The following is a 13,293-nucleotide window of genomic DNA, read 5'->3' as shown; positions in this document are numbered from 1 at the left end:
TATCATTGGATGTTTTCCCGAGAGACCAAGAAATTTAATGTGCAAATTTTTTGTATCCAATGTGTTGTTTCGGAGATATTTAATGACTTCAGTTAAATTTAGCACCCTGCGTTTTATTCAAATGATAATATGTACAACCAAGTAGGCCTATCTCACGGATGATTATTAGCGCTTAAGACATCACATTCTGAGGCTAGAGGTAGAGAGAGAAAGAGCAGCAAGAGGGCTCTGGAGCTGGAATTATCCAGTCCGGGGACGTCCGCCGAGGCGGAATGAACTGGCGACTGGCGCTGGCTGTCCGTGTCGGCGGCAACCCCTTCACGTTTCTTTAATCCATAATTCATCTGATCCTACGCCCCCTCTCGCGAGGGGATGAAAGAAAAATTTCGTCTCATTCTGAATGTGATTAACAGTGGCGTTAATCAAGGAGGCCGTTGCATCTCATTAATTTACATTTATCCATCAAAGAGAGGAGAAAATGACCGGAAAATTTGGTGCGTTTTGCAGAGCGACGTTTACTCTTTCCTTTCCCCGGGTACGAGGGGACGATGTGACAAGGGAGAATTTTTTCGTTCCGGCTCAACCTACACGAAGGTTGAAGAAGTTCCTCCATTCGCGGGGATATTTTACACATTCTTTCTTTGTTTCGTGATAGTCATTACTGTACCCAGTGTTTTCCGAACATAACTGTGTGCACCCACAGCCTCTGCAATTAGTGTATATTTCTGTCCTTACAGTTACAGATATGGATCAAAGTACAGCAATGATACGTGGCGTCTAGCTATCTGGCAGCTGTTTCTTAGTTATCTTTTTTTCTCTACCTGACGTGATTAGCACTGTTATTTGTCACATTATGACGTATCTATATTGTTCTCCAAATCTAACCCTAATTTGTATAATTTTCTACGCTGAGCGCACCTTTTCTCTGCCCTAGTGGTATTTGTCCGCTCCGGTTTGGTGTGCGGATGGTCTTTTGTTGCACGAAGCGATACTGCGCTGCCGCGTCGCGGTTAAACGGTATGAAGAATTTGCTGAAGTAAAGAGCTGAAAGTTCTTCGAAGAAAAATATTTGACCAATTCATTTATTTCGCAGCAAGGCGACCGGTTTATTATGAGGTTTATGGCTGAAAAAGGATGTTGTGGGTATCCATCACTAACCTCGTGATTGGAATATATACCGATATAAACAAATAGTAAAAAGCTTTCCTGATCAATGATTACCTGTTTAATTAACGTGGAAATGCATTGTAGCAGCGATTACTTTAGTATCAATGTGACACGAGCTTACATGTTAACACAAGACTGGATGACTTGAGGCTTTGGTAAGAATGTGTTGAACGCAAGGGTAGAGAGGATCAACAGAAACAAGTAATTGATTTGTACTCTTATTACATAATAGTGACGCTTACCACTTTTCAGCTGCACAACCTTGATGTTTGATAAGGCACACTTATTCGTATCAGGCACTTGGTCAGGTTTACTTCATAATGAAATGGGTTATCTATCTAAAGCTTTCAACCTCTACTTCGACAGCCACAAAAGTAACTAAAGTAAATAAAAGGAAGCTCTACATTGCTTTGCTTGAAGCACTTCTACATTTCATTTGTTTGTCACCTGGCTTCTTTAGGATTCCCAATCATGAGAGTGACTAATCAGATTTTCCTTTCTCTTGTTGCAGGTAAACGTCCTCACAGTATTTCATTCCAGAGCTCCGAATTCCGGTAATGTACATATAATACCTCTATTATCCTTCATTTCCCAGACAGAGATACAACAATTGATTTATCATTCTGTCTGTCTTGCACAAACTGCTAATTTTTTTGGAGCGTTCTTACTGTTGAACAATCCATGATATGAAAAAGAAATTTTATGATTATGTATGTCCTATAAAAGAAATCATCAATTATTCAACAACAACCAGAGTTTGTTGAGCACAGTATGTCACCTAAATTATCTATAACCCACGAGCAGAGCCTTTGGCCAAATTTTCTAATATGTTTCAACTGCTGCAAAGTGTGCTAATAGCAATCGCTACATGAAACTATAACGTTTCATTCAATGAGATCTTCATTAGAATATTTTGTGTGGATTTCAGTTGATCGTCTTTTTGGTTCGGTCGCTGTTGATTGAGCAACAATGGGGGTTCATTACAGGATGTCTGCTTTAGAGTTTCAGGTTTTTTCGGAGTGCGTAATATTTGAACAACTCGTTACAAACCATCGAAGTTTACAGTCAGTTTTCTACTGCATCATTCAGTATCAACGCTTAGAGTGGTCTACAGTTTCTCTGGTGAGCCAGACGCTCCTTACAGCAGTTTAATTAAGCAGCGATCATTACATCCTAATGCCTCCACTAGTTCGCGGAGCTGCGTTCTGATGGGACTATAGTTAGTTTTGTGACATCGGACATGTTTTCTAATCTCTCCAGTCAAACCACAAGACACTTTGTCCTTAGAACGTTTCCAGGATATCTGCAATAAACGACCCAATGAAGTGAGCCAGCAGTCAACACAGCTAATCCTTATTGTCTAGAAGTAATTAACGCTCCTTAGGATGCCAGCTTTATTGTTTGGGCATATGAGTGTGTGATTTTGCCGCCAATGTGCATTTCCGATCTCGCCAGAGTGACAAATAACCTAACGCTTCGCATGGTGCTGAGATAGGATTGCTTGGCGCCGGCCTGTGTGGCCGTGAGGTTCTGGGCGCTTCAGTCTGGAGCAGCGTGACCGCTGCGGTCGCACGTTCGAGTCCTGCCTCGGGCATGGATGTGTGTGGTGTCCTTAGGTTAGTTAGGTTTGAGTAGTTCTAAGTTCTAGTGGACTGATGACCACAGATGTTAAGTCCCATAGTGCTCAGAGCCATTTGAAACATTTTTGAGTGCTTGGCCAGTAAGTATTTCGCTTATCAAAACTGTTTTATTATCCTTTAAAGATTACGAATGTTGCGAGACCCATCTACGTTGCGTCCGCATTTAGATTTAGTTTTAATTATTAATTTATTTGTTTATCGGTAATCACTCTTGTCACTGACTTGCTGCCACCTGCCACGAATTCACCTCTTTTGCCAGCCTAATCGTCACACAGAAGCACTTGCAGCAAATTAAACATTCATTTGATGGTTGTCTTTCCCTGTACTTTTTATCATGCAAGCTATTCAGTTCATAGTGTCCTTTCTGCTTCTCAGTGTTTCCCATACGTTCCATTCTTTTCCAAGTCTACGAAGACACTCCTCACTCCTTATCTTATACATGCTTTTAATTTTCGCCATTTATCTGTAATATTTCAACCCAATAGTTTCCCAAGAGTCCAAGATACGCTACCAAACTGTGCTGTGCTCCAAACACACTTTCTCAGAAATTCCTTCCTCAAATTAAAGTCGATGAGTAATGCTAGTTGAACATTTTGGCCATGAATATCTTACTTGCCTGTTGTAATCTGCTTTGTATGTCATCTTAGCGTTGTCTGTGATGTGCTATTTTGGCTTTGAAGGGAGCGGAAATTCTTCTTTTCCTTGGTTCATCATTAATCTCATTTCTCCTACTCATTACGACCACTTTTTGTGGTTTTGTTTTCTCTCACATCAGTTTCTAAACTCATTAGACCACTCAATTCGACAGGTTTTGCTATTGTTCTTCACTATCAAAAAAATGGTTCAAATGGCTCTGACCACTATGGGACTTAACATCTGAGGTCATCAGTCCCCTAGAACTTAGAACTACTTAAACCTAACTAACCTAAGGACAGCACACACATCCATGCCCGAGGCAGGATTCGAACCTGCGACCGTAGCAGTCCCGCGGTTCCGGACTGAAGCGCCTAGAACCGCATGGCCACCACGGCCGGCGAAATAGTTACGTCCGGCTACTTCAAGACCATTTTCAGTCCTTCATGAACTTCATTGTCCCAAACAACGATGACACTTTTATGATGACAATGTGCCACGTCAGATCATTACGGAAAATTCGAGTGAATGATTTGTCCACCCAGCTCACACGACATAAATGCCATCGCACATTTTTGGGATGTAATCGAGAGGTCAGTTCGTGCACAAAATCCAGCACCGTCACAATATCCGCAATTATGGACGGATGCAGAGGCACCATGTCTCTATATTTCTGCTGGGGACTTCAAAAAGACTTTTTCAGTCCATGCCACATCGAGCTGCTGCACTACGAGGGGCAAATTAAAGTCTAACATGATATTAGAATATTTTCTATATCTAGTACGGATTTTAGTATGGATGCTCATCAGACACATGCGTGTCACTAGGAGTGCCCCACAAAGCGTGGTACGATCCCTCTTGTTCCCTATGTACATAACAAAGCTGAAAAGCTTGTAGAACAGCAATAGGTGGCTGCTGATGATTCTTTACTGTATGGGAAACCGTTGTCGTTGTGCAACTGCAGAAGGATAACTGATACAGAATTTCTGTTTGTTGTAAACAATGATAGCTTAATAGTAACTATTAAAATCAGTCTTGATCTTAAATTTATTTATTCTGGTAAACGGTTTCGACCACTCGTGTGGCCATCTTTAGACCTTCAAGTCAAATACAAAGTCTGATCAGAGGGCTACATACATAAAGAAAATTATATAAAACTATGAAGTTATAAAACGGTGAATAACCAAAATGCTGTATGAGCACGAGCCTCCTTCTGGTGGTAAATCACTACTAGGTAGAACAGTGCACGTCTGACTTATATACTGGACGCTCCGCCCACTTTTGACAGAATGATTTCATCGCTAACCAATGGGTTAAAAGTCAAATAACAACATAAATTTACTTATTTAAAAGAATAATGACAAGAGTCAAAAATAAAAACATATGTAACTTAGCTGGTTCAACAGCTGTTGTCAGATTGATTAATATTGAACATATGAGACAAATGGAAATCGTTTCGCCAGTACATGGGTTGCCCTTTCTGATCTGTTGGAAAACCATTTAGAAGCTACTGGTTGCCATGGAAAGTATAGACGCCATTCCAAAGATACGGCAGTGGGCTACTCTCCAACGAGGTTGTTATAATATCGATATGCAAATACTGTCACGTCAGACGACTTACCATGAACTGCAGCATGTTGTTATGGAAACGATAGACGCTCTACCAGGGCGTTTTTCATTCTGTCAAATGTGGGCGGAGCCTTCACTATCTAAGTAAGACGTTCATTTGCTCTATCTAGCAGTGACTTATCACCAGAAGGAAGCTCCTTCTCATACAGCAGTTTGATAATTCATCGTTTTATAACTTTGTAGTTTTATAACATTTTCTTTAATGTATATAGCCCTTTGATAGACTTTGTATTTGACTTGTAGGTCTGAAAATGATTGCAAGCGTGGTCGAAACCGGTTACCAGAATAAATAAATTTGTGATCGACACTGATTTTAATAGTAACTATTAGTAATAGCATTCATCACTGTTTGCTCCCACGATGTATTAGAAAGTAGCTTGCTTTAACTGCGAAATAACGTAAGTTAATTCAGATGACTGAGAAAAAGAATCCCGTTTTCTTAGATGACAGTTTATTGCTGTGCTGCTGAACACAGTTACTTGATTACTTCGATTAAATACCTGGTCGCAGCGCTGCAAAGCGATACGAAATAGAACGTGCACGTAAGGTCGGTTGCAGGGAAGTCGAAGGCCGACTTTTTTTTTTTTTGGAGAAGCTACGCATTCTCGTATATTGCTCCTGTGTTTGGGATCCCAACTAGTTCGCATGAAAGGGAACATCGAGGCAGCAGAGGCCAGCCATGTCGCCCTAGCTGGTCAGCCGGCCGGTGTGGCCGAGCGGTTCTAGGCGCTTCAGTCTGGAACCGCGCGACCGCTGCGGTCGCAGGTTCGAATCCTACCTCGGGCATGGCTGTGTGTGATGGCCCTAGGTTAGTTAGGTTTAAGTAGTTCCAAGTTCTAGGGGACTGACGACCTCAGATGTTAAGTACCATAGTACTCAGAGCCATTTGAACCATTTGAGCCTAGCTGGTCACCCGGATCAGCTGATCTATCAGTGTGCGAATGCTTTATGTGGCGAGACCTCAAGTCTAAGACGTATCACAACAAACATTATAATCTTTAAGAACTGCAGCAGTGCATTTCAGATTAGACTGCAGCAACTGTAGCAGTCCAGCTTCGATTCACCTTAAGCAGTTTGCTGACCAGAGTCCACAAGTGCCAAGTGGTCACTTTCAACAACTGCTACAGTTAGGTTAGTACTGAATTTCCTTTCCTCTACTGCCTTCCATATTACCATGGAATTCTGTTCTAAGGGCCAATTCTGTTTGCCCCAATCTGTATTATCACGCAATTTTTGGCATAATTGGATTATAAGTCGTACAGATCACTGCTTACAGGTTTTGTTGTACAGCCAGATTACACATCTACTACTTCGTATTATTCAGTGGGGCGATTTCGTGGGTATAAGGTTGTCTCCCAGGAGGTGCGCCCGCAGCATTCAGGGCGAAACAAAGCTTTGTCCTTGGAATCGCGAGTACTCCACTACGCAGCAACAGACAAAGGCCGCTGCGACCTCCACCCTTTCGTTTCCCGCACGGAACACGGGACTGCATTTTCATCAGTCGCGCCGGGCATTTGCCGACATTGGACCCATCCCTAGGATGAGGCTGGGCAGACTGCGGGAGAGATTCCGGCCTTTGATATGGCTCTAATGTCGAGAACGTCGACGCCCGCTTCCTCCTGCTATCCCCCGGCTGCCGCCCGCACCGACACCATTCGTCTCCATTAGGGCGCTTTATTTTTGCTTATGCGCTCCATCGAGGCCCGTGTATTGATAACGGCGCCCTGCGCAATAAAACCCACTCGCCGGGGGTGGGCCGGGTAGAGCGCCGACCATTCTTCCCATAATAGATGCGTTCACTGAGCTCCGGGGGCGGCAGCCGGTGGTTCTGGAGGGGGCGGAGGGGAGGCGTGTGTGGCTGGCGCTCCCGCCTCCGCACTCAGTGGCGGGGCGATGAATGCATTTAGAGGACGTGTACGAGGAAAGTGCGTCCTGCGTTCTGTCAGTGCCCAAGCTTAGGAAATTCTTGCTTCTTGTTACAGCTTACACCAAATATAGTGAGTTAGAAGGCAGTTCAAGTCCCAGTACAGTACGATTCGATAATTTAGGTTATCCCACATCTCTGTGTATGAAAGGAAATAACCTGGCTGCTTCGCCGTCTCATCATCACGCAGCCAAAGCATTGATAGATAATTCAAATTTGGGGACTATGCTGATTTTATACTGCAGGCATCCTTTAAGAAGGATTTTGAAAAATTCCACCGTTTTTTTTGAAAACAGGACACTTTTAAGACAATATTAACTAGAATTACAGTAATTGGTACTTGGTTTCTCGGTCATAAATGAATAATCTTTCAGCATTTTTGGAAATTCGACCTTTAAGGAGGTGAAATACTGGTTGAAAGATATTTACTTTCAAATAAATCATTATTAAAGAATTGTTAAAATTACATGTATGAAAATTGGTATTTGACTTCTCAGTTTGAAAAAATACGCGTTTCAGTGTTTTAAGGAATTCAACCCCAACTGAGTTAAAATAGGGGGTGATAATTTTAATCGAAAATTGTCATTACGAAGGCATTTTTGAAGATAAATATTTGAAAGGTCGTATTCGCTTCTTAGTTGGAAATAAGAATGTACGGGTTTCAATGTTTTTGAAAATTCAGCCCTAAGATGGTGAAAAAGGGGATGAAAAGATTTATGAAAACATTATATTAAAACTTTTTTAACGCTAAATCTATGAAAACTGGTTCGTTTGTTCTGGTTGGAAATGTAATATGTGTTGCAGAATGTAAGTTTTTATGCAGATATTACCGCCATAACACAAAAGAAAGGGTTTACAAAAACCTCTGACTAATCCTCCCAGAATCGCCTTTTGGTCAGAAGTACATTCGGAAAAGACCGTGCTTCTATGGTATTCATCAGCGTAAAGAGTTTAGAGGGTATTGTAATCTGTGAACTAAATCAAAGAAAGCTATTTAACAGTCACCACAATAAATAAGCTTTGTAAGAACTGTTTAGAAAAAGAAACAGACCATTAATATACTAATCTTATTTTTGCTTTAATTATCACGCAAGTGCGGGCGGAGCAAAGAGCGCTAAACTTGTTCTAAATTCCTGAACGCCTAAAACGGGAACATGGTTCAAGTTCAGGTTACCTTTCCAGCGTCTTCCAGGGGAAGAAATGTTTGATTTTCTGGGCTTCACACAATTACAGATCAAATTTAAAAGCGTATCATGATCTGCTCATTAGCAAGTGTAACCTTACGTTAAAAGTTATTAAAGTTATTGTAAAAGTTAGAACTTGTGTATGCATCTTGAGTCAGTGTGAAAATTACTCAAACTATGAGAGCACTAAGTGGCTTCCATCAAACCTTAGAAACTTTTTCTCAGCCGGGAACTGGAAAGAAAAAGTGTTTATCGCTTATTACATTGTCGCCGTTCATGCACTAACGTTTCAGCATCAGGCATGACGTTTTAAGTTATTACTGCTTTACTACTATTCGCTACACATTTTGCAGACAATGTCTACTTATACCACTGAATTCCCTGCGCCTCCAGCCATAAAGTTTTTACCTCATTAACGTCAAATATTGGAACACGTGAACTCTTTTGTGAAGTATGCAGATTTTAGGAGCTGTTTTGAACGTGCGAGCTCCAGTCTTTAAGGAATCCGGTTTCTGCGGATTACTGGTTTGTATACTAATACTGTGTGAGAAGATACCCATGAATAAAATAGAGAAGGAAGTGACAGAATTTAACAGAACGACAGCGGTTGCTGATTTTGATACTGTAATTCACATTGACATGTCACTGGTTGCCAAACATTTTATATCTGCTCATGGGGCACAAGTCATTGGAACTGGTTAATGGAAACACTTTGTAATCGTGACAGGAATCACACTTATTAAAATATTCTGAATGACTATATCATAATCGAATGAATTACTTACTGAAAAGCAACGTTTTGCTTGAACCTGCTTGTATTATTAAGTGGATTGTAACTTTTTTGAAGGTATATTGTGTTCTGTGTGAAAGTTTACATTTTGCAAGAAGATATGACCTTTCCAAATATTGCTAAAAGTAAAGCGATCGCTATATTCGTTTGTTGCCTGATGATGTTGAGAAGAGCCGAAACTGATTTACGTGTCAGTCCTTCAGCACATAAATTTACGTTGTATGCCAGAGAGAGTAGGGATTTATTACAAGCTCGTACTATCATAAAGCACGCCTGTGCGCTGGAGGCAGACTCTCAGGCATTCATTTTCCAATTTTGATGGTGAATAAAATTATCACTGTCAGTAAGTGACCAACAAGGGGAGGAGAATTCCTGATGACCAGTCTTTGCGCCAGTGTCATGGATTAAATTCATAACCTCTGTGTAGTGTATCGTGAAGTGAGGGCGTGTAACATTTTTAATGGAGATCCGTCCGATGAATGGGGACGTTGAGTTCGGTGGCCCTTCGTGCTGTTCCAGAGGAGTATGCTATGTGCTTGCAGTCGGTTTCACCCTCACCCTTCTCTCATCATGATCATCATCGTCGCCGTCATCATACAATAGAAACTTAATACCACACTACAGCCGCATCCATTACACTCAATTATGGTCCAAAAACACACATCCCACACAAATCTCTCTTACCTGCAATTAAGGGGTCAAAGGTGCTTGGGTGAAGAACAAACCATATGACGTTGCCAATAACATAGTACGAAGACACTGGAAGTGATTTTCTATTCTCAGTCTGTTGCTGAATAGGTCCACTAGCATCCTATGAGATATTTTGGACAATATTTTTTACAGCGCGTACATACAATTTCGTGTTTAACGTCATATTTGAGACAATTAACGCCAATACGTAATTGGCTTAAATTGTCCTACAAATCGAAAGGCCCTATCCATAAAGCAACAAAAATTGTCATTCAAGGCAAGAGTTCACGTATCACCTTTTTTAGACAAGACTGTGCACCGGAAGCTACAACCTTTTACGCATCTAGCACAGTAGTCTGTAAACGTAAGCTTCAAACAGGTTTACGTGTTGGGGTGCGATACGCACTTGAAAAGGTCACCTTTGGGATAAGCACTAGTCAGAACCAATGACCCTGAAATTGAGTTTTAATTCGAGAATACTTCGTCTGCAGTCTGGAGGGTGCCTCATACTGTAGTATTGAATTTTTTGTTAACTCAGATCCCTACTTTATATAGCCTACTATTGCGAACTATGTTGGTAAGGTCAAGAGGCATACCTCGAACGATTTATTGATTTCAAACCCGCTATTGTTGCATTTACGAAGGAGAAAGGAGTGCGGGAACGAAGAATACAACGCCAGGAACGGATGGCAGACCTCACATTTACTTGGACTTGACTGCACAGTGTCCACAGTGAGATATTGAAATTATTTCTTAATTGGTTAGGATGCATTTAATAAGAAAGTCGCATTGTAGAAGCGACGTACTCAGACAACCAAGTCAAGCCCTCTGATCTCACTGACGATAAAGAAAACACAAGTTTTTAAACAAATTCATCGTGGTCTTGAAAGATTTACAGGGATAGTTCTTTATACGTTTGCAGTACATTGTCGATCTGTTTCTGACCTGTTTTCGAAAAAGCGACACTTTTCATGTGCAAATGTAATTGACTGATCAGTAGTCAAATTCTAGTTTGAACGACAGATTACTTTACTTCAAAATTGTGCAGGAAGTTTACAGTGTATTCGCCGGGTAGGTTTTCCACTTCTCCGTAATGGGGTTGCAAAATCTGCTAAAGTATTCCGGACAATATATGTGTGTGGAAGGCCTTTTTTCGATTATGAAAGTACATGAGCACGACTATGTGGTAACCTGAGTGTCTTCGTCTGTCCGTATACCGACAGCTTGTACTCCATCAAAATAATATTGTGCCTTCAGCTCTCCAAATACAATTAAATACTGCTGAAAATTCGTTCTCTTTCTGATCTATGTAGCTGAGAAGCTTTTATGCAGGGCCACTGCATTGCTCTTTCAATGCGGCGCGTTCACAGTCTCCACCTCCTCACGTTAGGACAGTGCGTTGTGCTGGTGGCCGCTTCTCTTAATAGCGGTGATGGCCTTGGCAACTTGGCTGTTGAATAATACGATCATAAGAATGAGCTAAATATTTCACATAACCATACCAGATTGAAGGAATATAACGACATATAACGAGGAAAATAATTCACTCAGGCAAAAATATAAATCACTTTATTACATCGAATAAAACTATTTTGGGAATTAGGCCGCATCATTAAGAAGCAATAATACAACTATATTGTCCACCTTTCGACCGCCTTTGCAGCTGTACTCTCCATGGTGACTAAGCTTGGCAACTTCGGTAGCAACGTCGGCAATTTAGTTGTTTCAGCGTTTCATAAATGATCAATGACACTGGTTGCGGAAGGCTACCTTCCACTTTGCTACTGTCCTTTTCTGTCGTATTGTATGACTGAGCTTCATGTCGCAGCTGGTATTGCGTGTCAGATGTAGTTTGCTTGCAGCAAGACTGTGTATGCCCAACGCAGGGATCACTTCTCCTGCGATACGAAGCAGACGCTTTACATTTCACGTGCAACTGTAGTATGGCGACAAATATCGTGCAACGCGGATTGTAGCAACGGATTAAACGAAACACACGGGGCAGCAAATGACTTGCCAGTTCAGTGCAGGACAACGACCACATTCCACGACCTACATGTCAACGTGAACGCTGTCCAGAAGCCCCTATAGTCCATTAGTATCTCTGCTCATCTCACGTAACAAGGCACACAGATTAGAATGGGAGCAGGAGCAGCGGCGTCGGTCACGAAAAACACGTTCACTGCGGAGAGGAGAGAGATTCTCGATTCGGGACCATGTATTTCGACTGAAATGTGATCTGCCGGTTCCCCTTTCATCGTCTCTCACATCCTAACTTGATTGGAAACTAATGTCCGAGCGTATGTCAGAGGTTTAATTATCCAAAATCACTACGTAAGCTACTGGTTGGTATTCCAGTTCATCTGCCAACCATCCTTTTGCGTCTTTAGTCTCCTGACTGGTTTGCTGCAGTGCACCATGACTCGATTTCTTGTGCCAGTCTCTACATTTGAAAGTAGCACTTGCACTTAACGGCGCCCTGTATCTGTATCAATCTTTACCTTACACTTCACGATTGACTCATTATTACTCCGTGTAACGCCATGGAAGCTATTCACTAATTTATTAACACATGTACTACAACCTTGTTCGTTCTCCAAGTGCTGTTTAGATGTATGTTTCCAACCAGTACTGCAAAGAACCTCCTCATTTCTGCCATTCCGTGCATCAATCGGTATAAACGGAATCCTTACAGCGTCGCTTTGTTGTTCATCTGTTTGTATGACACTTTATATGGGCAGTGGATAGACTCATCAAGTTTAAATTTACGTCATATGCAACGGTCTATCGGCCCTTCGAGATGTATAAAACGTAGGCTTGTAAGTCAATGGGACCAAAAGATATGGCCATTTATGTCAAATACACTCCTGGAAATTGAAATAAGAACACCGTGAATTCATTGTCCCAGGAAGGGGAAACTTTATTGACACATTCCTGGGGTCAGATACATCACATGATCACACTGACAGAACCACAGGCACATAGACACAGGCAACAGAGCATGCACAATGTCGGCACTAGTACAGTGTATATCCACCACTCGCAGCAATGCAGGCTGCTATTCTCCCATGGAGACGATCGTAGAGATGCTGGATGTAGTCCTGTGGAACGGCTTGACATGCCATTTCCACCTGGCGCCTCAGTTGGACCAGCGTTCGTGCTGGACGTGCAGACCGCGTGAGACGACGCTTCATCCAGTCCCAAACATGCTCAATGGGGGACAGATCCGGAGATCTTGCTGGCCAGGGTAGTTGAATAACACCTTCTAGAGCACGTTGGGTGGCACGGGATACAAGCGGACGTGCATTGTCCTGTTGGAACAGCAAGTTCCCTTGCCGGTCTAGGAATGGTAGAACGATGGGTTCGATGACGGTTTGGATGTACCGTGCACTATTCAGTGTCCCCTCGACGATCACCAGAGGTGTACGGCCAGTGTAGGAGATCGCTCCCCACACCATGATGCCGGGTGTTGGCCCTGTGTGCCTCGGTCGTATGCAGTCCTGATTGTGGCGCTCACCTGCACGGCGCCAAACACGCATACGACCATCATTGGCACCAAAGCAGAAGCGACTCTCATCGCTGAAGACGACACGTCTCCATTCGTCCCTCCATTCACGCCTGTCGCGACACCACTGG

Source organism: Schistocerca gregaria, chromosome 4 (assembly GCF_023897955.1).
Source record: "Schistocerca gregaria isolate iqSchGreg1 chromosome 4, iqSchGreg1.2, whole genome shotgun sequence".
NCBI lineage: Eukaryota > Metazoa > Arthropoda > Insecta > Orthoptera > Acrididae > Schistocerca > Schistocerca gregaria.
The sequence above is the reverse complement of the archived record's forward strand: the minus strand, read 5'-3'. Positions refer to the sequence as shown.